The sequence below is a fragment of the Petaurus breviceps genome, unplaced genomic scaffold, assembly GCF_028583685.1.
Source record: "Petaurus breviceps papuanus isolate PSGF00001 unplaced genomic scaffold, PetGlider_PUasm1.0 128, whole genome shotgun sequence".
NCBI lineage: Eukaryota > Metazoa > Chordata > Mammalia > Diprotodontia > Petauridae > Petaurus > Petaurus breviceps.
In genome coordinates, this window is record NW_027185664.1 from 4,087,843 (window position 1) to 4,111,921 (window position 24,079).

General features: G+C 38.0%; 1 protein-coding gene across 1 annotated transcript in view; it reads right to left on the reverse strand.

Moving 5' to 3' along the window:
• Window positions 1–904: 904 nt before the first annotated feature.
• Window positions 905–24,079, reverse strand: part of LOC138171596 (O-acyltransferase like protein-like) — a 174,881-nt gene continuing 151,706 nt past the window's right edge. The window contains exons 10-11 of the transcript XR_011170926.1: window positions 19,922–20,070; window positions 905–1,341 (exon numbers count right to left, since the gene is read on the reverse strand). The gene's annotated coding sequence lies outside the window, so the exon portion shown is untranslated. The remainder of the gene's footprint in view (window positions 1,342–19,921; window positions 20,071–24,079) is intronic.

A 24,079-nucleotide genomic window follows, 5' to 3' on the forward strand; every position in this document is an offset into this window, starting at 1 on the left:
GACACGAAATGCGGAGAAGCCGGGGCTGTCCGGCTGCTGTTCAGTCTGTGCTTTCGTGCCAAGAAGGAGAACCAAAAAGGACAGCCCTTCTGTCCTGATATACATGAGGGCGTTGATCCCCAAGACAAGGAGCGTTGGAGTCAGAGTCATCATCGTTGTGATTTAAGACGGGGAGGCCAGGCAGCTTTATGGAAACATCAAAAAAAAAAATGGGGGTTCTAGCAGATGGCGAGCTCAATCCAATCCAGCCATGTGATGCGACAGCCTAATGAACCAACGTGCCGCGTGCCTGTGTGAGCAGAAGCAGGACAGTGAAGGATGAGCCACAACAGAAGGGCGGCATCCAAGATCCTATGGCACACTGCCGTTATCAGACCACATCTGGAGCATCGTGTTCATTTCTGGGCACCACACTTTAGGAAAGTTGTTGATAAACTGGAGCGTACCCAGAGAAAGGTGACGAAGATAGTACGAGGTTGGAATGACATGAAGGTAGTATAAAATAGGTCGGATGGGCATATAGCTTGTGTCTAAAAGAGGTGTTCTTAATCTTTTTTTGTGTGATGTGAAACCCTTTGGCAGTCTAATTTTGGACCACTTGTCAGAATAATATTTTTAAATGTTTAAGACAAAGTAATCCATAGGATTACAAAGAAAACTATATTTTAAAAGTTACCAAAGTATTTTTAAAACCAGATTCACAGACTACAGGTTAAGCATCTTTTTTCTAAAGTGTTGATTTATATTGGACTGTTGGGATTGGAGAATCAGTATGATGGGAATTATATTTGAAAAGTTGGATTTGTTGCAGGAACTCAAAGAGGCTCCACAGAATTATCAGATAAGCCAATCAATGCTAAAAGCTACAGGCTCTTATAGTTGGTATGTTTAAAGGTAAATATTATGTGGCTTGACTGGAAACCCCCAAGGGAGCAGTAAAAGGGAGGCAGGGACAACCAGACAAAGATATTAGAGTAGTATTTTTCTCCACCCCAAACTGGAGCAGTAGCTGACATTTCCGAACTAAGGTTAACCCCTCCTGCCCCAATTCAGGCCCCACTGAGAGCAGGACCTCCAAGGAGGACCAGGAGGGTAAGAAAAGATATATACAACTGGGGAAGAAACTGGGAAGATATGAAGCACAGTTTTATTCAGGCTAGGGCAGGTGAATAGTCAGTAAACATTTATCAGATGCCTACTTTGTGCCAAGGGCAGCATGGTGCATTGGGACTGAAGTCAGGATGATCCGAGTTCGGGTGTGGCCTCAGACGCTTACTAGCTGTGTGACCCTGGACAAGTCACTTAACCCAGTTTGTCTCAGTTCCTCATCTGTAAAATGAGCTGGAGAAGAAAATGGCAAACTGCTCCACTGTCTTTGCCAAGAAAAACTGCAAATAGGGTCACAAAGAATTGGACACAGCTGAAAGAAATGAACAACAACAACATATGCCTAGCCCTTCTTTGGGCAAGTCATTTAATCTCTGTGAGCCCCCGTGTCTTCCCCTTGTCCTCACCTCACCTGGTTTGTTGTAAAGATAAGATGAGATAAAGTAAAGTGACTTGTAAATTGTGGAGTGCTATAAATTTTGTTTTTGCCTTTTATTTTTGTCGAACCCTTATTTCTGGCTATATCCCTCCCTCTTCCCCTGCCCAGTGAGCCATCCCTTGTAACGGAGACTTTAAAAGAGAAAAAAAGCTGTTCAAGAAAAGCATTTCCAAACACAGAAGTGATGGACTGAGTGCAGATTGAGGCTTTTTTTTTTCTTTTTGGGTATGAGTCATGCAGGAATTTGTTTTGTTTGACTATACATGTTTGTAATGGATTTTGTTTTTCTTACTTTCCCAGGAAAGAGAGGAAGGGAGATATAGGAGAGAATTTGGAACTGAAAATAGAATGAAATTGAATTTAAAAAACCAATCAGACATCAGGGGCATTTGTAGGTAAATGCAATATAGAACACCTATTGTCTTCCCCCTCTCCACTCCCCCGTGAAGAAAGAGGTGTTCACTATGATGATGATGATCATCATATTTTATTATTTCCTTGATCATCCTAAGATTTTAAGGCTAGTTTGCCAACCGTCTGTAGTCACTTATCTTCCCTTGGCCTCAGTTCCCTCATATGTGAAATTAAGGGTTTAGATTAGAGAATCTCCAAATTTCTGGACAACTCTAAAATTCTGTGATCTTTTCATATGACTGAAAAACTAAATCTGTAACAAGCAATCCTTTCTACATCTGTTTTTTGGCAAGAGGCTGGGTTAGGAGGGAAAACAATTCATCTTTGTCTTCTCGGTTCCCCATTTGCTTTCTCTAGTACTACGACACCCTGTTTTCTACACTACCAGATATCACCCTTTACTACCATCATCGTGACCGGGACACCCTTCCTAGAGATTTGATAGGAGAATATATATGTGTAGGAAATATAAAGAACCTTGGAATGTTAGTGCTGACACATCATCTACTTGGAAATGATCCTTCACTAACTAAGCAGAAAGGATCATACTAGAAGGACCTTGGGACCAGAACCCAGTTCCCCTAATCCCCAGTTTGTGTAGTCATTTAGCTATACTATACTGTCTTGTTGATGCATAAGATTTCAGGAACGCTATCTCATGCATGGAACTAGACTTTGCCAATGGGTAGCAAACTAAAGAACACTATATATAGTAGGCTGAGGCCTTTTCAATACCATTTTCTGGAAGGTGTATGACACTAACAGCTGGCAGCTCCCCTCTAGCCCACTGGATCCCAGTTCTCTCACTATCTTCATAGGTGGGACTTGAAAGGAAAATAATGTGATGGTAACAACAAGAGGAACACCTTACATTGATATAATACTTTACAGCTGACAGAGTACTTTCACATATGCTGTCATGCATATTGATGGAGCAGTGGACAGTGTGTCACCATGAAGTCGACAAGGCCTCCCCATGGGTGCTTTCTTTTAAAAAATTCCTTTTTTTGCTGTTATTCTGAACTTGATACAGGCCAGCAAATACAAACACCTCCATACAAAAAGAACAGATTTAAAGATTGTCCTGAAACCACAAATCTCCTTTATGTACAACTTGGCTTTTGAAAAAGTATATCATTTATCCAATAGATAAGTGGTAGCAACAAAGAGACCTCCAAAGAAGACTTGCAAACTATTCACAACCATAGGAAAAAATGCTCTACATCACTAATAATAAGTGAAATTTGCATCAGAACAACCATGAAGTTTTACCTCAGATACAACAAATTAGTAAAGATGGCAAAAGATGGGAATAGTCAATGTTGAAAGGGTGATAGAATGATAGGTACACTAATGTATTGTTGGTGCAGCTATCAATTGGCATAATCATTTTGATAAATGATTTAAGAGGTCAGACTGTTAGGAAGCAGTATTTGGGCTACCCTCCACAAACTCCTCCAAACAGATCTAGAAAAGGCACCAAACCAAATCCTGATGGGGAAATCTAGAAAAAGTCACAGTGAGTCATTTTCCCAAGTATTAGGAGACAGATGAAGACAGTAATCTCAGTTTAAAGGAGATCCTACTATTCTGTCACACTGATCCAACAGAGCTTTCCAATGACTGATAGAGGTGTAGTCCAGATGCATATACTTTTGTTCAGACCCTGTAATAGCAAGCAAAGTAGTATTTTGCTGCTTGTTTCTTTTATTCAAGTGCCTTTGAGCCTCACCTTTGATTGTATCAAAAGTCTTTGTTGGAAACAGTGTTTTAGGGATTTTCCCTGACCTTAATAGGGCTAAGGGAATTGGAAAACCTTCCCTACCCTTAATAGGCCTGACATCATCACATGGAGCCCATGTAGAAGGAGCTTGCTGAAAGAGTGGAACAGGAAGGAGCAGAGCAGAGAAAAGCTCGAGCAGAGCTTAGACCAAGCAGAACTGAGAAGGAAAATGGTTATGATTTTGACACTGTTAATCTGTGCTACTTTCCGGGAACTGAGAGTGAGAATGCTTATGATTTTGGTGCTCTGTTGACTTGTGTTACTTTCTGTGAACTGAGAGAGTGTTTGTGATGTCGGCACTCTGTAGCATTCTTGTCTATTGTTCTTAGAATTTCTGAAAGAGGACTTTACTTCTGTTACAGAAGCCCTGAAAGAGGCTGTTTACTATTGTTACAGAAGTCCTGAAAGAGGTCTTCACAGCTTTTACCAAATTTCTGGGACTTTACTGTTGATTTGTGTTTGATTTCTCAGACAGAAGCCTTGTCTGTTGATTGCTGTTACTTTGTCAGACAGAAAGTGAATTGAGATAATAGTGCTGACAATGTGTAAATATTGTTGTAGCTCTGTTAAGCTTTGTCTTCCTAGAAAGGGCTTGGAGGTGAAGATGGTGGGGTAGAAACAGGACTTCCACAGGGCTCCAGCTTCTACCTCCTCCAGTTGATGTGAAAGGTGACTCTGAAGAAAATTTGGAGCTACAGAACCCACAAAATAACACAGAAAAACTAACCTCTTGCTGATGACAGCTCAGCAAACCGGCAGTAAGCAGACAGCACAGCCCTCTGGGAGCAGAGCCCAGCCGATCAAGAGCCTGAGGTTTTAGCCTCAGGGCGCCCTGACCAACTGCTGGCTGAAGGGACTTCAGATCACCAGCAGCTGTGGCAGTTTCCAGAATTATCAACACACAGATGCTAAGGACAAAGTGAGAGGTCAATGCAATGTGGACTTTGGGATCCAGTACTTTGGGAGTGTGGTTGGCTTTTGCCCCCAGGGTGAGAAGTGGCTGAGACACAGCAGCCACAGCCACATAGCTTCTTCAGCTCCTGGCCTGCAGATTGTAGGGGGACCAAGCAACCAGTCTGATTATCAATCTGGTTTATAATATTATCTGGTAATCAATCTTGCTTTAACCTGCTTTGATCTGGATTTCTGTCTAGGGTAGAGGTCCTGGGGTGTGTGACCAGGTGCCAGAGCCTTTGGAGGCTTCAGAGAGGGCATCCAACTAATACCTTTGCAAGCTGAGAAAACCCCAGCGACTGGGACAAAGCTCCCCTGTCTGGTAGCAGAGTTCTTCTGTGACAAAAAGGCCAAAAGTTGAGTAATTGAGTGGCAACATGAGCAGATGAGGGAAGCAAAGCAAGCAGAGCAATGCAACTTTATACTCCTATTTTGGGGATAAAAAGGATCAAAGCATGGAACAGGAGGAAGACAGTGAAGTCAGAACTCCTGCACCAAAAGCTTCCAAGAAAAATACAAGCTGGTTACAGGCCACAGAGGACCTTAAGAAGGATTTTGAAAACCCAATAAGAGAAGTGGAGGAAAAATTGGGAAGAGAAATAAGGATTATGCAAGGAAATTATGAAATGAGAATGAAACTGAAGAAAATAACAACTTAAAAAACAGACTGACTCAAATGGCAAAAGAAGCTCAAAAAGCCAATGAGGAGAAGAATGCCTTAAAAAGCCAAATTTGCCAGATGGAAAAAGAATCTCAAAAGCTCACTGAAGAAAATCATTCCTTCAGAATTATAGTGGAGCAAATGGAAGCTAGTGGCTTTATAAGAAATCAAGATGCTATTAAACAGATCCAAACAAATGAAAAATAGAAGGCAATGTGAATTATCTCATTGGGAAAACCACCGACCTGGAAAATAGATCCAGGAGAGATAATTTAAAAATTATTGGACTACCTGAAAGCCATGATCAAAAAAAGAACTTAGAAATCATCCTTCAAGAAATTCTTAAGGGGGTGGCTAGGTTGTGCAGTAAGTAGAACGCTGGCCCTGGAGTCAGGAGGACCCGAGTTCGGTTCTGGCCTCAGACACTTAACACCCACACACACAAAAAATAACTAGCCATGTAACCTTGGGCAAGTTACTTAACCCCAATTGCCCTCCAAAAAGCAAAAATAAAAATAAATTAAAAAAATAAAAGAGGAAGGATACCAAGATTTTGGGGCGGCTAGGTGGCATAGTGAATAGAGTACCAGCCCTGGAGTCAGGAAGACCTGAGTTCAAATCTGGCCTCAGACATTCAACACAAAAACTAGCCATGTGACCTTGAGCAAGTCACTTAACCCTAGTTTCCATCCAAAAAAAATTCTCAAGGAAAATTGCCTTGATGTTTTAGAACTAGAGGGCAAAATAGAGGTTGAAAGAATCCACCAATCACCTCCTGAAAAAGATCCCAAAAAGAAAACTCTTAGTATAACCAGGTTCTGGAATTCCCAGATCAAGGAAAAAATTTTACAAGCAGCCAAGAAGAAACAATTTGAATATTGTGAAAACACAATCAGGATAATACAGGATCTGGCAGCTTCTACACTGAGGGATCGAAGGGCTTGGAATATGATATTCTGGAGGTCAAAGGAGCTGGGATTAAAACCAAGAATCACCTACCCAGCAAAACTGAGTATCATGTTTCAGGGGAAAATATGGTCATTCAGTGGAATAGAGGACTTTCAAGCATTCTTGATGAAAAAACCAGAGTTGAATAGAAAATTTGACATTCAGATACAAGAAGCACGAGAAGGTAAACAGGGAAAAGAAATCATAAGGAACTTATTAAAGTTGAACTATTTACATCCCTACGTGAAAAAAACAATAATTGTAACTGATGAAACTTTTCTCAGTATGAGAATAGTTGAAAGGAATAGAAATGTGTGAGTTGGTATATATATACACATACATAGACATACACATGTATGCATATATACATATATGTCAATATAGGAGGGTATATGGGCATTTGAATACATATATGAATGTGTGTATATATGTGTACAGTTATGCATAGATAGAGGACATAGGACCAATTTAACAGGAAGGGATATTACTTAAAAGGTGAAATTAAGAGGTGAGAGAGGAATATAATGAGAGGAGATGGGGAGAGACAGAATAGGGCAAACTATCTTATATAAAAGAGGCAAGGGAGAATGGTTACAATGGAGGGGAAGAACAGGGAAGCAAAAGGGAATGGGTCAACCTTATTCTCATTGAATTTGGCTTAGGGAGAGAATGACATACACACTAAATAGGGTATCTCATTCTACAAAAGAGTAGGGGGGAAGGGGATGAAGGGGGGATAATGGGAGGGAGGGCAGGCTTGGGGGGAGGGAAGTTGGAAGCACCCACTTTTGAAAAGGGACAGGATCAAAGTAGAGAATAGAACAAGTGGAAGGTGGGATAGGAGAGAAGGAAATATAATCCATCTTTTACCTTTATCCACTATGGAAATGTTTTGCATAGCTACACATGTACAACCTATACTGAATTGCTTATCTTTCCAGTAAGGGTGGGTGACAAGGGAGGAAGGGAATGTATCTGGAATTCAAAATTTTTAAATCAAAATTATACACACACACACACACACACACACACACACACACACACACACATATATATTCTATTATTAATATTATTGTACATGTAACTGGGAAATAAGACATACAGGCACTGGGGCATAGAGATCCACTGTGCCCTATTGGCAATTTGGATGGGGCATGGGAGAAGATATGGGAGAGAACAGACTGGAGGAGGGGATATCCTGTGGGACTGCTATTTTGGGGGGGGTGGGTAGGGGGAAAACAGGGAGAAAATGTTTAACTCCAAGTCTTGTGGAAATGAATGATGTAAACTAGAAGTTAATAAAGCATTTCATTTAAAAAAAAAAAAAGAAATCAGGGGTGGGGAGGAGGAAGAAAGGGCTTGGAGTGGAGCAGTCCTCATAAGCTGAAATATAGAACAGGAGCAGAGAGCTCTCTATATGTGAATCCAGGCAAGAATCAGGTGAATCCAGGCAAGAGTCATGTGAATCCAGGCAAGAGTTGGGAGTAGTCAGCATGTGGTAGAGTACCTGAGGGGTTTGGAAGCCAGCCTTGAGTCAAGATGAAAGAGGACTTTACTTGGGTTCTCTGTATTGACGGATGAGATTATGACTTACTGTGACCTGGGGTGGATCGAATTTGTATTTTCTGCTACTGCTGAAGGATGATTGGCTTAAGGATGACTGGAAGCTAGCCAGTCAAGATGAAAGAGGACTTTACTTGGATACTGTGTATTGATGGAGGAGATTGTGACTTACTGAATGATATGTTTTGTTTAAGACTATGTGCCCCCCTTAGTAATAAGTTTTTATGTTATATTGTTCTGAATGTTGTGCCTTAGTTATTTGCTGAATAAATAGAGAGTTCACGATACTATGCAATTAGATCCTTAAAGTTTTTCACAGCAGCAGTCCTCAGGAGAGCTGCCCATGATTGTCTTTATAAACCCCTAGCCAGATCAGGAACTTGCAAAGCTCAGACCAGGGGGACAGCAATCAGATTTTGCCCAGGACTGTCTAGACTATTTTGGGAGCATTGAAAGCTTGCAGTTTCCCAACTTTCCCCTGAGATTCTGAAATGACCTAACAGTCAATATCCCAAGTAAACAGCAACATGATCAGCCCAGGCCTTCCTTCTAGAAGTGTGGCAGAGCCCAGATCTAAGACAAGAAGTAGGCTGTAAAAATGACAAATAAAAAAAGAAGTCTACCATAATGAGTTATTAGGTTGCTAGGAATGTTCAAGAAATAAATGAAAAGAAGAGAATGACCCCAAAACACCTACAAGTAATGCCTCAGAGAAAATTACAACCAAGGAAAAGACTCAAGTAGAATTCCTGGAAAAGATGAAACTAGAGTTGTGGGGTTTTTTGAGCTAATGTTTTTATAAATGGAATGAGAGGATTTAAGGGGGAAATGGAAAAACATAATAGCTATGGAAAAAAATAATTGGAAATGCAATTAACACCTTGGCACAAGAAGCATAAAACCTTGCCTAAGCAACAAATAGCCTAAAAATAAGAATAGAGCCAATAGAAAACAGTGACTCCATGAATCAACAAGAAATATTACAAAAAAGTCAAAACATTAAAAAAATAGAAGAAAATATAGAATATCTTAGAGTAAAAACAACTGATTTGGAAAATAGATTAAAGAGAAAAAAAATTAAAAATCATTGGACTGTCTAAACGCCATGATCAAATGAAGTCCAGATATCATTATTTCAAGAATTCTTAAAGAAAAACTGCTCAGATCTGTTACAACTGTAAGGCAGAGTAGAAATAAAAAGAATCTTACTGGTCCTTTCCTGAAAGAAGCCCCCAAAATTAAAACTCCTTGGAACACCATAGCCAAAATCCAGAGTTTCTAGGTCAAAGAAAAAATACAAGAGCCAGAAATAAAAAAAAATTCAAGTGCCAAAGAATCACAATCAGAACCACACACAATTATTTTTAAAGTTCTTTTTTATATGGGATGGCTGTCTGGGAGGGAGTGGAGAGAAGTGGGGTTATTTAAGCTATGTAAAGACAAAAAAATTAAAAATATTTATTTTTAAATAGTATGTCATAAATGCAACATGAGAGTTACAAAACTAGCCTACTTGCCTGTGTCTCACTCTGAACTTTCTTCTGTTCTCATCTCTGCATTTTAAACAACAAAAAATATCTTCAATTACTTTTTTTCCCTTTCTCTCCCCCCACCCCCTTTTGGAATCACTATTGCTAACAGTCTTTTGTCCTTCCCAATTCCTCCTATTAAAAAAAAAACAAACAAATATTATCAAGCAAAATACATTCAAATATTGACTTTATCTGAAAATGTATCAATCTTCACTTTATTCTATCATCTGTCTCTGTCGGGAGTAGGTCTTGCTTCATTATTTGTCGTTTGGAGTTGTGGTTGCTCATTGCATTCATTGCATTGAATTTTTTGTCCTTTACAATATTGTAATCCTTGAGTAAGTAGTTCTCCTGGTCCTACTTGCTTCACTCATCAGCATTTCATCTAAGTCTTCCCAGGTATCCATCCCTTCAATAATTAATTACAGAGCAATAATTTTCCATTACATTAATATATTATAATTTTTTCAGCCATTTCCTTATAGATGGATACCCCTTAGTTTTCACTTCTTTGAAACAACAAAAAAATTGCTACAATAAATGTCTTTGTATCTATGAGATTTTTTTCCCCTCTTTAATCCCTTTGGTATATAGGCTTGGTAGTGGTAATGCTGAATAAAACATTATAATATTCAGTTTAGTGACTTTTGGGGTATAGTTCCAAATTTCTTTCTGGAATGGATGGAACAATTCACATCTTTACCAACTGATTATCAATGTGCCTGTTTTTTCATAGCCCTTCCAACCATTACCACTTTCCTTTTTGTCATCTTTGCCAAAATAATGAAAAGTGACACCTTACAGTTGTTTTCATTGGATTCCCCACCCCCACATAACTGTTTCCCCTCTAATTTTAGCTGCATCAATTTTCTTTGTAAAATTTTCAATTTTTGTATAACTAAAATTGTCCATTTTGTCTTTATGGTGTGACTATTTATATCTAGGTCTTGTGTCCATTTGAAGTTTATTATTGTATGTGGTATCAGATATTGGTCTAAATCTAATTTGTCCTGGACTGCTTTTTATGTTCCATCGTTTTTGTCAAATAGTGAGTTTCCCCTCAGGAATTGTGGTTTGTTAGTTTGTCAAACATATGCTACTATGTTTTGGGGTTTTTTTGCTGCTGGATCTTGTATACATAATCTATCCAATTGACCACAATTTCTATTTTTTAATCAGTACCAAATTGTTTTAAATGATTATTGCTTTTAGTATAATTTGAGACTTGCTACTACTAAGCTTCCTTTTCAATTTTTTTCCCTTTCAATTCTTGATCAATTACAATTTTTTTAGTTCTATAAAGAAACCCTTTAATAGTTTGATTGTCACAGCACTGCAAAAAATTAAAGTAGTATTGTCATTTGTATTACATTGGCACGAATCAACTGAGCAATTATTGTCTTTCTAGTTATTTAGGTCTGTCTTTGTGTCTGCACAATGTTTTGTAGTTATATTTATATAGTTCCTTTGTGTGGCTTGGTAAATGGATTCCTAAATATGTTTTTTATGTTCTGTAGTTATTCTGAATAAAATTTCTATCTCTTTCTACTTGTTTTTTTTTTGTTAACACCCAGAAAAGCTGATGATTCATTTGAGTTTATTTTTTACTCTGCTACTTTGATTAAGTATTATTTCAATTAATATTTTAGTTAAATCTCTCAGATTTTCTAAGTAGAACATCATATCTTAAAAAAAGTTTACTTTTCTTTGCCTAAGCTTATTCCCTCAATTTCTTTTTTTCATATTATTGCTATTGCTAATATAGTTAGCATTTCTGGCACTATCTCAAATAATAGTTGTGATAATAGACAATTGTTCCAATGCTTATTGTAAAGGCTTTTAGCATTTCTCCCTTATGTATGATGTTATCTCTTCATTTGAGAGAGATACTCTTTTCCATATTAAGGAAAAACCAATCTATTCTTGTGATTTTTAGTGTGTTGTAAAAAACAACAACAATAAAGTGTTGTATTTTGTCAAAAGCTTTTTCTTTATTTAGCATGTGATTTGGATTTTTTGTTGATAATATTGTCTATTAAGTTTATAGTTTTTCTAATATTGAACTAACACTGCATTCCTGGTATAAATCCAACCAGGTCCAGTGTAAAATCTTTTTAATGAAGTGCTATAACAGTTTTTGCTAATTTTTTATTCATAATTTTGTACTGATATTCATTAGAGGTATTAGATACAATTTTTTTCCTCAACTTAGTCATTCCCTTGCTTAGGTTTCAAGACCATAATGTTTTCATAGAAGCAATTTGGTAGGATCATTTCTTTTAATGCTTTTGTATACAGTATATGTAATATTGGAATTATTTTTTCTTTGAATGTTTGATAGTATTCACTTGGAAATGCATCTAGTCCTGATGTTTTTTCCTTTGAAAGTTCATTTATTATTTGTTTACTTTTCCCCCCTCTTATTAGCTTGTTTGAATTATTTTTCATTCTGTTCATCTGTACATTCTATTTTAAAACAGTTTTGTTGTCATATAATTGGACAAAATAACTCCTAATAATTTCCTTTATTTCCTCTTTATTTGTTGTCAATTCTCTTTAACTTTTGATACTTTATTGGTAATTAGGTTTTTCTGTCTTTTAAAATCAGTTGAGTTAATGTTTTATCTTTTTTTTTTTTATAAAAAAGACATTCCCAGTCTTATCGTTTTAATTTATTTTTTTTTTTGCTTTCAATTTTGTTACTGCCTTTTTATTTTCTAAAGCAATTAGGGTTAAGTAACTTGCTCAAGGTTACACAGCCAGTTATTTCTGGGTGTGGTGCTAAGTATCTCAGCCCAGTTTGATCCCCAGGTCATCCCGACACTGGAGCTGGTGCTCTTACTAGCTGAGCCACCTGGCCTCCCCGTTACTGCCTTTTTCACTTTCAGAATTTCTATTTTGATATTTAGTTTTTGTTTTGAATTGTTGCTTTTATAAGTGTTCTATTTGCATGACTAATTTATTGATATTTTCTTCCATTGAATTATGAAAATGTTTAGACATATAAGTTTTCCCTTAAAAACTACTTTGGCTTCATCCCCAAATTTCTCATGTATTTTCTCGCTGTTGCCATTTCCTTTTATGAAATTATCTATTCTTTCTATGACTTTTTCTTTGACTCATCAATACTTTAGGATTAAATTATTTGGTCTTATGTAAATTTGAATAGTTCCTTCAAATACTTTTTATTGATTATAAATTTTATTATATTATAGTCAATTTAATATTTCTGCTTTTCTGTGTTTGATTATGAAGATTTTATGCCCCACCACATGGTCAGTTTTTAAAAGATGCATAAAAGGCATACTCCTTTCTATTCCCATTCAATAATCACCATAGATCTAACATCACTGCTTTTTCTAAAATTCAATTCAAGGCCTCAGCTTCTTTGCTGTTTTTTTTTTCTTAGATTTGTTTGAGTCTGAAAGGGGTATGTAAAGGCCCCAAACTACTATAGTTAATAATTAGGATTTATAGTGTTGCTGTATACTTTTCTCTGTAATTAGATCAATTTTTTCTTTAAATACTTAGATGCTGTAGTATTAGTATCACTTTAATGTCTGTTTTGCTTTTTTTTTTCTTTGCTTTTTGGAAGGGAAGGAAGGGCAGTTGGCATTAAGTGACTCGTCCAAGGTCACACAGCTCGTAAGTGTGTCAAGTGTCTGAGGCCGGATTTGAATTCAGGTCCTCCTGACTCCAGGACCAGTACTCTATTCACTGCACCACCTAGATACCCCTCTGTTTTGCTTTTAAGCATGATCTAGTTTCTCTGCATATCTCTTTTAATCATGTCTGTTGCTTTGTATAATTCATGATTGTTACCTCTGCCTTTTTAAATTTGTCTGAAGTAAATTCTGCCTTCACCCCTTCATTTTTTCAGTCTGATTCAATCTTTATTTGTCACATATGTTTCTTGTAAACAACATACTGGATTCCATTTCCCAATCCATTTTGCTACCCACTTCTGGTTTCTGATTAAGTTAATTTCATTTATGTGCAGTTATGATAGCTAATTGTATGTTTCTATACATCATATACTCTTACATTTTTTTCCTTTCTTTGTCTTCTACCCTGTCTTTACAACTAATAAGAAGTTGTTCAAAGAGAATAATCAACAATAATAATCTGTAATTAAAACAATACACTTCTATTGATTATAGAGATAGTAAGTTCAACTCCCTTCTTCCTCATTTCTCCTCTAATATATTATTTCCCTCTACCTTTAATTTCATCTCTTAAGACCATCAAAACAAAACCACCCATAAGCCCTCTAATTGTCTTATTTACTTCCCTCTTTAGAATACATTAGAATTTTGAAGTCACTTTTCTACTCCTTTTTTAATGTAGTACTTTATCATTGTGTAACACCTTACCAATGCTCTAGTGTATTTACCCTTCTAGATTTTTTTCAGATTTTGGTGTTTGCATTTCAAAGTTTCTATCAATTTTTTTTCATTTTTCAAATGCTTTATTAACTTCTGATTTACATCATTCATTTTCACCAGATTTTGAGTTTCAAATTTTCTCCACGTTTTTCCCCTACCCACCACCCCAAAATAGCAGTCCCACAGGATATCCCCTCCTCCAGTCTGCTCTCTCCCATATCTTCTCCCATACCCCCTTCAAATTTTCCAGTAGGGCATGGTGGATCTCTATGCCCCAGTGGCTGTATATCTTATTTCCCAATTACATGTGAAATAGTATTAATAATAGTATATACATATATATATATATGTATTTTTTAAACATTGGATTTTAAAACTTTGAATTCCATATTCATTCACTTCCTCCCTTGTCACCCACCCTTACTGGGAAGATAAGCAATTCAGTATAGGTTGTACATGTGTAGCTAATGCAAAACATTACCATAGTAGATATATTGTAAAAGACTGACTCTCCTATTCCACTTCCCACTTGTTCTATTCTCTACTTTGATCCAGTCCCTTTTCAAAAGTGGGTGCTTCCAACTTCCCTCCCCCCAAGCCTTCCCTCCCTTCCAACATCCCCCCCCTCATCCTCATCCCCCCTACTCTCCTGTAGGGTGAGATACCCTATTTAGTGTGTATGTCATTCTCTCCTCAAGCCAAATTCAATGGGAATAAGGTTGACCCATTCCCTTTGCCTTCCTATTCTTCCCCTCCATTGTAACCATTTTCCCTTGCCTCTTCTATATGAAATAGTTTACCCCCATTCTGTCTCTCCCCATCTCCTCTCATTATATTCCTCTCTCACTTCTTAATTTCACCTTTTAAGTATCATCCCTTCCTATTAAATTGGTCCTGTGCCCTCTATCTATGTATACCTGTAAACATATATACACTCACATTCACATATGTATTCATACTCCCATATACCCTCTGATATAGACACATATATAATATATATATATATATAGACACACACACATTTCTATTCCATTCAACTATTCTCATACTGAGAAAAGTTTCATCAGTTACAATTATCATTTTTCCATGTAGGAATGTTAATAGTTCAACTTTGATAAGTTCCTTATGATTTCTTTTCCCTGTTTAGCTTTTCATGTTTCTCTTCTTGTATCTGAATGTCAAATTTTCTATTCAACTCTGGTTTTTTCATCAAGGATGCTTGAAAGTCCTCTATTCCACTGAATGACCATATTTTCCCCTGAAACACGATACTCAGTTTTGCTGGGTAGGTGATTCTTGGTTTTAATCCCAGCTCCTTTGCCCTACAGAATATCATATTCCAAGCCATTTGATCTCTCAGTGTAGAAGCTGCCAGATCCTAAGTTATCCTGATTGTTTTTCCACAATATTTAAATTGTTTCTTCCTGGCTGCTTGTAATATTCTCTCCTTGATCTGGGAATTTCAGAACCTGGCTATAATATTCCTAGGAGTTTTCTTTTGGGAATCTTTCTCAGGAGGTGATTGGTGGATTCTTTCAAGCTCTATTTTGGCCTCTGGTTCTAAAACATCAGGGCAGTTTTCCTTGAGAATTTCTTGGAGGATGATTTCTAGGTTCTTACTTTGATCATGGCTTTCAGTTAGTCCAATAATTTTTAAGTTATCTCTCCTGGATCTATTTTCCAGGTCAGTGGTTTTTCCAGTGAGATATTTCACATTGCCTTCTATTCTTTCATTTGTTTGGATCTGCTTAACAGCATCTTGATTCCTCATAAAGTCACTAGCTTCCATTTGCTCCAATATAATTCTGAAGGAATGATTCTCCTCAGTGAGCTTTTGAGATTCTTTTTCCATCTGGCAAATTTGGCTTTTTAAGGCATTCTTCTCCTCATTGCCTTTTTGAGCCTCTTTGGCCATTTGAGTTAGTCTGTTTTTTAAGGTGTTATTTTGCTCAGTCAGGCTGTTGACTTTAATTTCATAATTTACTTGCATTGTTCTCCTTTCTCTTCCCAATTTTTCCTCCACTTCTCTTATCTGCTTCTTAAGGTCCTTTATGGCCTGTAACCAGCTCGTATTTTTCTTGGAAGCTTTTGGTGCAGGAGTTCTGACTTCACTGTCTTCCTCCTGTTCCATGCTTTGCTCCTTTTTGTACCCAAAATAGGAGTCTAATGTTGGATTCTTCTGTTTGCTTTTCTTTCTTTGCTCATGTCACCACTCAGTCACTTGACCCCTGGGCTTTTTGCCACAGTAGGACTCTGCCTCCAGACAGGGGAGCTTCATTCCAAATGCTGGGGTTTTCTCAGCTGCCAGAGGTATTATTTGGGTGCCCTCTCTGAAGCCTCCACATACTCTGGCAAGCTGGTCACACACCCCAGGACCTCCACCCTAAACCACAATCCAGATCCAAGCAGGTTCAAGCAAGAGCCATTACCCTTCAGACTGGTCACTTGGTCCCCGCTACACTCTGCATGCCAGGAGCTGAAGCTGCCATGTGCCACTGGCTCCTCAGTGGCTTCTCACCCTGGGGGCAAAACCCATCATACTCCCAACTACTGGGTCCCAAATTCCACACTTCACTGACCTCTCACTTTTTCCTTAGCATCTATGTGTTGATAACTCTGGACTGCCACAGCTGCTGGTGATCTGGAGTCCCTCTAGCGGGTGGTTGGTCAGGACTGCCCTGGGGTAAAACCTGTGGTTCCCATGGGGTTGGAGTTGGCTCCCAGAGCGCTGGGCTGGCCAATTCTTGCCAGCCTGCGGGGCTGTCCTCAGCAAGAGGTTAGCTTCTCTGTGTCATTTTGTGGGTTCTGTCTCTATCAATTAAAAAAAATGTTTTTTTATAGTAAACGTTTATTTCCCATCATAGATTATTGTCAGTTTTGCAGGGTAAATTATTTTTTATTGTAAACCTTTTCATTTGCCTCTTGGAACATCATATTACAAGATGTTCTCTCCTTTAAAGGAATTTTTATTCCTGTAGCCTTTCACTCCTGTGTGATCCTGACTGAGGTTCCTTGGTATTTATACTCTGTTTGGTCCATTCTTATTTTTAAGGAGTTAGTTATTTGGGTTAAGATTTTCTGCCCTCTACTTTAGGCTACTTATTCTCTTTACAATTCTTTCCTCTAATGTCCTTATTTTACGTATAATTCCATTTTTATTGCTTGTTTCATCTCTTCCAGGTAATCTTGTCATCTTTGTAGCTAAACCATTTTTTCCCCTCAGAAGCTATGCTTGTAGTTTTTGTGGAATTAATCTCTTCTTCTAGGTTGTCTCCCGAGTATCTCTGGGCCTATAATACTTTTTTATAGCATTCTCTTTGCTCATATATCTAGTCTTAGTTATGGTTAGGTTTAGATTCAATGAGTTCAGAACCTGTTCATCTTCGGGGAAGAATTTTTGGACAGGTATGAACAACTATCACATAGGATGAGGTATCAAGGATTGTGAAGTAGAATAAGAAAGCCTGGTCTCTTCACTTTTAAGGACCTATAATCTAGTTGGGGAAACAAAATGTGCTGACATAGTAAGCTTAGGAAATTTTGCAACCAGTTAACAAATGTACCTCCTATACACTTGTAAGCCCACTGCCCCAACCCCATTCTTTACTTTCTAGTGGAGATGGCAGCTTTCTCCACTCCTGATGCTTTCTCAACCTTATACAAATGCAAATAAGGCACCCTGAGGAAGACCCAAGAAGAAGCATGTTCCAGGCAAGTCAAAGTTTCACCATTACTTTTACCACTATCTCCCCTCAGACTCCAATAGAAACAGCACAGGACCCTGAATCTAAGACCCTTGGAAATGCCAGGGCTCCCCAAACTACCAGCCCGGCTTTCAGCTCATTCCTCACAGACATCATGTGGAGGGGGGAAATCATTGTGAAGAAAGGACTTGCCTTCTTCACTACTACCACCACCACCAACTGTTAACTAAGTACCATCAGTGGGAAAATAAACATTGGAGCCCTGGGAGTGGCATTCTCCCCTGATGCCAACCAACTGCCACCCACAGGACCAGAAATTCAGCACCACCACCATGACCACCCATGGCCCTCAGACCCAGAGACAGTCCAGGATCCTGAATCCATCATCCTGGGAAGCAGTCCCTGTGGAAGACACAGCCCAGCAACTGCTCCTGAAGGTGCTATGTGGAAGACTCAGAAAAGAAACTTCTTGTTACCAAAACCCTTGTCTGTCACATTGTTCAGCATGATAAACTGATAGGCTTCCACTGATTTTTTCAGTGAAAAGTGATTCAAGAAGAGATAGCACCATCTGCTTTGCTGCTGCTCCCATGGGACTTTTCCTTATGACTTGCAGCTGAAACCTCCCATTTGTGTTGTCTCTTTCATTAGAAGGAGAGCAGGGACTGTGTTAATGTTCCCTTTGTATCCCTAGCCCTTAGCACAGTGCTTTGTACGTGCTTAATAATACTTTCTTCATTCATTCATTCACTCATTCATTTGTTCAGGAAGTGAAAAATCCCTCTATTTAGGTGCTTCTACAATCCCTAAATGATAGCTCAGAGCAATAGGAGCTCCTCATACCCCTAACAGCTACCTATGCCTAGTGCAGCTGTGTGAATTTTTAAGGGTCTTCTTACATTTCTGGGCACAAGGGTATAGCCTTTCTTTAACTTATTCTTCCCCAGATGCAAATTACAAAGAAAACAGAGAATGACTCAGAGTGCTGGCGTCTGGCATCATTAGCAGTGTACTTCTGACTAAACTCTCCAGGTTCTCACTCATTCCCTTCCTGAAAGTTAGTCTGTGGCTTTAATGCCTGAGGCAACTGTATTTCAAGTCACTTATCAGATGGTTATGTTTTTTCTCTCAGTTTACAGGAATAATTCCTATGAGCACAATTAAAAAAATAGTCTTTAGACCCTTGAATCGTGACCCAAGGTTAATAATGCTTTGCACTGCCATCAGTCTTTATGGGGGGCAATTTGGTGCATGTGGGTGCACACACACACTCACACAGAGCTAGAGGGGAATTCTCACCAGTAAGTAGAGTCTCCTGTAAGCTGCAATGTCTGCATTGTTCCAGAGGTGGAAAGTTACAAGAAAGAAGATTTCAGCTCAGTATAAATGAAAATTTTCAAAACTAAAGTTGTCCAACAATCAAATGGGTTCCTTTGATAGACAGTGAGCTCCTTGTCCCTGTTTATATTCAGGTAAATAAGAGACTGAATGACCATCTGTGAAGGATGTTCTACTCTGGGTGAATGATTAGATTAAATGATCTCTAGAATCCCTTCCAAATGTAAGGTTCTAGTTTTTAAGGTAGACAAGTGACTTAACTTATTCAATCCAATCCAACAAATTTATTAATTGCCCGCTATAATATGTGCCAGGTTCAATGACAGCTTAGCAATTTAGACTTGAAAACCACTTTGGAATGAAAAAGTCACATCATCCTGATTAAAATGGTGGGACCTTAATACCAGGGAAAGATAGCTGACATAACGTCAATAACATACCTATTCTCCCATCTATACAAAATCTTTATGACTCATCTATGTATCAACAGAGATCATCTTTAAGAAGGGCTTAAGTAAGGAACAAGCAAGTTTTTCACAAGCAATATTCAACAATGAACCACAGCTTTAGAGTCAGCTAAGTGATACAGTAGAGAGAGCACAGGACCTGGAATCAGGAAGACCTGAGTTCAAATCCAGACTCAGATACCTGCCAGCTATTTGGCCCTGAGCAAGTCTTCCCAGAAGTTTGTAACCTCTGTCCACCTCCGTTTCCTCACCTGTAAAGTGAATATAATAAAAGCATCTACCTTCCAAGCTTCGCTTGAGGATAGAATGAGTTAACATTTACATAAGAGTTTCACAAACCTTGAAGTGCTGTATAAATGCTAGCTATTGTTACTGCTGTTTTTGTTGGCTTTATTACCTAACTGGAAGAGATCCAGAAATAAAAGATCCCCTCGTGCTTAGAGTTTGCTGATTATGAAAAAGCATTTGATTCAGTAGAGTGAAATAACATTTTACACTCTTACAATAATATTCGTGCATCAAAGTCATTCAAGATTCCTTGAAAGATATAACAGAAATAACTGTGTTCAATGACCTTCTGAAAATCAGTGCTACGTGAGGTATAAAAAAAAAAGATGCATACTCACAAAAGGTGTTTGCTGCTGTGAGGGAGGAGATCCTACACAAAGGGCAGGTCATAGAGGGATTCTCCATGGATGATAATATCCACAAGATGCTCCTATTGGTGCGTGACATTAGGCTGATTACTTCAAGCCCCAGAACATGGCAGAGCACGCTGGAAAAGAAATATAATCACTCAGAGGACTTTGGCCTGTCTCTCCACACAGGTAAGACCAAGTGGACAAAGAATGTCTCTTGCCCAAATTTCAACATGCATTTGGTGGATACTCTGTAAAATTTGGCCATCAGGATGTATATCTACTACAGATAAATGGACGCACAATTTGCTAGTTGTTTGGACACTGAAAGTCTAATGGGAAGAGAACTTGTTCAGAAATCCCCAAAATATACTTACCTTCAAGTAGGAGTCCATCCACAGGGTGGTATGATTAGTCTTGAGGAACTTGTGTAGGATTCTGGAATCTCTATAACATCAAGTACAATTCCTTTCTGAGGGGAGCTTTTGGTTGATTTGAGTACTTTATGCCTTTTCTATAACATTTTTCACAGTAATACTGTGTAACTGGAGGTCATAAAGTACTACGGTCTCTGAAGGCAAGAAATGACTTTTGTCATGGGTCTGAGAAGACAGAAATCCATCCTCAAATTTAAGTGTAGTACTTCAGTGATACTTGCTGTAGGGCCTCACTCCAGCCATGCAGAGGAAAACCCAGTCTTGCCTGCACATATGGGCAGATCTTGTTTGTGTGCTCCCATAAATATCCTATAAGGAGTTCATCCAAAGTGCAGGAGGTCTTCCTTGATGTTTCAAAATTATATGAATGCCAGAGATACATGTGAGCTGAATACTAGTTTGCCCTAATTTTTACCATCCAACTGACCCACTCCTCATTTCTGATCCCCTCATTCGTAACATCCTTTATGCAATTTCTCTTACACAGTTTGTTAGTAACATGTTGCAGCCTACTCATACCCACTATACATCTCTCCATTGCCCTTTAGGTAATCTTAACTTTAATTCTTCAGAAATTGTGATATTCTTGACTTTCAGCCATATAGCATCACTGAAAGAATACCATGGTAAGTTGTTTTTTTTTTTAATGGGCTTCTGATAGAGAAGCTTTGAGATATTAAAAGAACTTTTCATATACTTAGAGAATCCTAGAGAATCAAGTAAAAAACTAATTGAGACAATAAATAAATTTGGCAAAATTGCAGGATATAAAATAAACCCACATAAATCCTCGGCATTCCTATATATTCCCAATGAAATTCAACAGCAAGAGATAAAAAGAAAAATCCCATTTAAAGTTACTGTAGACATTATAAAATATTTGGGAATCTACCTGCCAAAACAAACCCAGGACCTGTATGATCATAACTACAAAACACTTTTCACACAAATAAAGTCAGATCTAACTAATTGGAAAAATATCAATTGCTCACGGCTGGGTCGAGCTAATATAATAAAAATGACAATTTTACCTAAATTAAATTATATATTTAGTGCCATACCAATTAACTTACCAAAAAAACTACTTTATGGAGCTAGAAAAAATAGCAACAAAATTCATTTGGAAGAATAAACGGTCCAGAATATCAAGGGAATTAATGAAAAGAAATGCTAGGGAAGGTGGACTAGTTATACCAGATTTCAATCTGTATTATAAAGTGGTAGTCCTCACAACTACTTGGTACTGGCTGAGGAATAGAGGAGTGGATCAATGGAATAGATTAGGCACACGGGATTCAGAAGTCAATGACTATAGTAATGTATTGTTTGATAAACCTCCAGACCCTGGTTTTGGGGATAAGAACTCACTATTTGACAAAAACTGCTGGGAAAACTGGAATATAGTATGGCAGAAACTGGGAATAGACCATTATCTAACACCATATACCAAAAACAAGTCTAAATGGGTGAATGATCTAGGTATAAGGTTGATACTGTAAGCAGTCTCCTGAAACAAGGAATAGTCTACCTGTCAGACTTGTGGAGAGGGAAAGATTTTATGACTAAACAAGAATTAGAGAACATTATAAAATGTAAAATGGATAATTTTGACTACATGAAATTGGAAAGTTTCTGTACAAACAAAGACAATGTAACCAAGATTAAGAGGGAAGTGGGAAATTGGGAAAGAATCTTTACAACCTATGTCTCTGACAAAGGACTCATTTCTAAAATATACAGAGAATTGAGTCAAATTTATAAGAATACAAGTCATTCCCCAATTGATAAATGGTCAAAGGATATGAACAGGCAGTTTTCAGAGAAAGGAATTAAAGCTATCTATAAGCACATGAAGAAATGCTCTAATTCACTATTGATTAGAGAAAGGCAAATCAAAACAGTTCTGAGGTACCACACCTCACCAGTCAGATTGGCTAAGATGACAAAACAGGAAAATGACAAATGCTGGAGAGGATGTGGGCAAACGGGAACACTAATGCATTGTTGGTGGAGTTGTGAACTGATCCAGCCTTTCTGGAGAGCAATCTGGAACTATGCCCAAAGGGCTATAAATACTTTCATACCCTTTGATCCAGCAATACCACTCCTAGGGTTATATCCCAAAGAGATCATAGAAATGAGAGAAATACCCATATGTGCAAAAATGTTTATAGCAGCTCTTTTGTTGGTAGCAAAGAATTGGAAATTAAGGGGGTGCCCATCAATTGGGGAATGGCTGAACAAGTTGTGGTATATGTATGTTATGGAATGCTATTGGGCTATAAGAAATGAGGAGCAGACGGTCTTCATATTTACCTGGAGAGGCTTAAAAGAACTGATGCTGAGTGAGAAGAGTAGAACCAGGAGAAATTTGTACACAATTACAGACACAACGCATGTATGATGACCAACTTTGATAGACTGGACTCTTCTCAGCAATGCGGTGATATAAGTCAATCCCAAAAGACTCATGATGGAGAGAAATGTGTGTCCAGAGAAAGAACTAGAAAGAACTAAGTTTATATCCAGGTGGAAGCAAAATACCTGATCTTTTTCCTTCTCTTATTTGGTTTTATGACCTCTTTACCATTTTTCATTCCAGGTGGTACAATCCGTCCTTATAACCTGACTAATGTATAATGTGAAAGTATTTACAGATCCTATACTTGACTATAAGCCACCATGGGGGAGGGAGGGGAAGGATGGGGACAAAATGTGAAACTCAAGGAATTGTGAAATTGAATCTTGTAAAATAAAAGGAAACAAACAAATTCATAAAAAAAAATAAAGTAAAAAAAAAAGAACTTTTCATTTTCCTGAAGGCATTCCAGTTTGCTGCCCTCCTCCTCCTCTCCTATGAAGAATAAGAAGCTTATTCTTCATGCACAGTGTCTGTCCGAGATCCTAATGGACCAACTCTTATTAGTTATCAATACAATAGAATATTATAGTCTGTCTTCATCCACTTGGTTTTTCTTACATGTATAGTTAGTCCAAACTCTTTGGAACGATAATGGATCTCATTTAGGAGTGACTGCAGTGTTAGTGTTGTTTGATGCAATCAATACAATGCCATCTGCAAACAGGAGCATTTGGAAGACCTCACCATCTACAGGAAATTCCTGGCCAGTAGACTACACCTTTAAACCCAAATCACCATGGCTTTTGATAACAGCCTGGCCAGTACCTTTGTTGTGTCTCTGTCTTATGCCTCATAAACATTAATAGTCATCAGGCCATCAAAATTATCTCATTGTGTCTTTCAAGGGATCTTAAATGATTTTGACAAATGCATATTTGTCAATGACACTTTGTTGAAGGAAAGCTTTTAATGTGGAATTTTGCTCTGTTAAATCAAATGCTATCATCCTTGAAAAAAAAACAACACAAAAAAGATTGTGAAGTCTCAGATTTCATGTTATAGGCATTAACAATAGCAGATTTTCTAAATAATATGACCTGTGGGTAAAAACTGTGTTGGGAATGGCAAGAATTTCGCACTTCTCTCTCTCTCTCTCTCTCTCTCTCTCTCTCTCTCTCTCTCTCTCTCTCTCTCTCTGTAGCCCTCTCTGTCTATCTCTGTCTCTTTTTTTGTCTCTCTGTTTCTCTCTGTCTCTGTCTCTGTCTCTCTCTCTCTCTGTCTCTGTCTCTCTCTCTCTCTCTGTCTCTGTCTCTCTCTCTCTCTCTGTCTCTCTCTCTCTCTCTCTCT